Below are 2,500 nucleotides of genomic sequence, written 5' to 3'. Positions count from 1 at the left end.
CAAACGTATTTTCCGGTAGGGTATGAGCTTTCGTGAGCCACGGCTCACTTCTTCAGATACAGCTAGAATGTGAATCCACCGGTCTTTAAGTAGAGGACCAGTATGTCTATGTGAATAGCGGGCTTGATGGGATGAGGTGTGATATGCAGAAGAGTCTGTGACGTCCAGGGGAGAGATGGGTGTGGAGAAATCAGCATTGGTAATGGGCCATGAACGCAAGGTCTTTATTCAGCCCAGGTCAACGCGTTGCCTTTCGTTTGAAGATCCACAGTGATTCAGCAGTTTCTCTTTCCAATCTCCCCTTAAAATTCCTTTGTAAGAGAACCGCTGCTCTTAAATCTGCAACAGAATGTCCCGGAAGGTTGAAACGCTCACCCACTGGCTTTTGAATATCGTGGTTTCTGATGTCAGACTTCTGTCCATTTAGTCTTTGTCTGAGAGACTGACCTGTTTTGTCCAAAGTAGATTGTGGAAGGGCGTTGCTGGCGTGTGATGGCATAAATCCCATTAGAAGATGAGCAGGAATATGAACCTGAGATAGTATGGCTGACATTGGCGGGTCCAGAGATGGTGTTCCTGGAATCTATATGAGGGCAAAGTGGGCACCTCGGTTTGTGGCAGGCCTTGGTGCCAGAGTCCATGTTCTTGTGAAGTAGTTCATCATCATGGGTGAGAAGTTGTTTTAGGTTAGCCGGCTGCCTGCAAGCAAGAAAGGGACACGCGCGCGCGCGCACCCCCCCCACCCCCCCCCCCACCCCAGTGCTTCAGCGAGGGAAGTGTCACAATCCAGCATGGGTTGCAGGTCCTTAATGATACGTTGGACTGGTTTTAGTTGGGAGCTATAAGTGACAACCAGAGGTGCCCCGTTGCCGTTCTCTCTGGGCTTAGCTTGTAGTAAGTTGTGCCTGGGTATCATTCTGGCCTTCTCGATCGTCTTTCGCACCATATCCGCCGGATATTGTAGTTGCGAAAATGTTTGCTGTAGGTCTCTCGAGCGTGTGTCTCTGTCTGAAGGATTGGAGCAGATGCGACTATAGCGTAGGGCTTGGCTATAGACAATGGAATGTCTGATAGGGTCGGGGTGGTGGCTGGACGCGTGTAGATACGTTTGCCGATCTGTCGGTTTCCGGTACAATGTGGTGCTTGTGTGCCCCCCGTGGATCCGTACCGTGGTGTCTAGGGAGTCGATTTCTCGTTCGGAATAATTCACAGTTCGATTGATGGTGGGGTGGAAGTCGCTGAAAGCCTGGTGAAATCTTTCAAGGGCTTCTTTGCCATGACAAAGAAAATGTCATCCATGAATCTCAAGTCAAGGAGAGGTGCCAGTGGGTATGAGTTCAGAAAAGGCCGTTCTAGACCTGCCATGAAAATGTTGGCCTATTGTGGAGCCGTGCGAGTGCCCATGGCAGTGGGTGAAGACAGGGATGCCCGTTAAGCCCGCTCCTTTATGTAATTTCTCTCGAGCCGCCGCTTCGACGAATTCAAGAAGATCAGGTCATCGAAGGGGTTCGGGTAGGAAATGACACCCTAAAAACCGTAGCCCACGCAGGTGACCCTTATGTAGCGGGTAGAGATCCTGAGGAGTCGAAGGAGGTCAAAGGTCATTTGAAGAGGCATGAAAGAAGAATTAATAGGGAGGAATTTGCAAGCGTTAATATGGAAAAGTCAAAGCCTATTGATGCAAGCGATGAGCACAAAGGAATCGATATTAGCGGTTCACAGGACGGGCTGGGAAGCACAAAGGAGGTTCGGGAGGGACATTTGAAAGGGACGGTCAAACGTTTGGGAATACGGTTTGGGCCAGGCAAGAACTAGCGGCGCCAAAACTGAGAGGCGTGGTTACGAAGAGAAAAAAGGAACGTCGTGGGGAAATTTTCATCGGCGCTTGTTTCAGAGAGTGAAATGTGTCAATGCGTGCTTCGTGGCAGCTGGAAATTTTCCAGCTCAAGTTTATCCTCCTCCGGAAGGTCCGATGGCACAAGGGATGCGTGAACTCACACGGCTCACGGCAGGGACGAACAAGTCCCCTTTAACGGGAGCTGAGTTTTACCGGACGATAGAGGACGGAGGTTTCGGTTGACCGGAAATAGAGACCCTCTTTTTAAGCCGGTTCTTAAGATCTAATTTTGCAAATCGTCACATCGGAGAAATGAAATGGGTATTTTTTTTGTTCCTCCCCCCCCCCCACCCCCCAAAAAGCATCTTGGGAGGAGGAGGCTTGGATGCGGAATCGGATGGGACAGTCACGTTTTGGAAAGAACGCCACAAAACGTCATGGGACTGTCAGATCACCGACGAGTTATTAATTAACCGTACGAGCAATTAAAAGATCAAGGAAACGGGCACGGGAAAAGGAGGGACCAAAGCTTGGTGCGAACAAGTAATCCGACAGAATCCTGGAGGACCGTATGAAGCAGCGCTCGCTAAAAAGGAGAGGGGGGGGGTCGTCTAGATAGCCGGAGGCCAGGTCGACCCAAAGGAAGCCTGCCCCACCCAACAG

This window comes from Euleptes europaea, chromosome 9 (genome assembly GCF_029931775.1).
Source record: "Euleptes europaea isolate rEulEur1 chromosome 9, rEulEur1.hap1, whole genome shotgun sequence".
Taxonomy (NCBI): Eukaryota; Metazoa; Chordata; class Lepidosauria; order Squamata; family Sphaerodactylidae; genus Euleptes; species Euleptes europaea.
The sequence above is the reverse complement of the archived record's forward strand: the minus strand, read 5'-3'. Positions refer to the sequence as shown.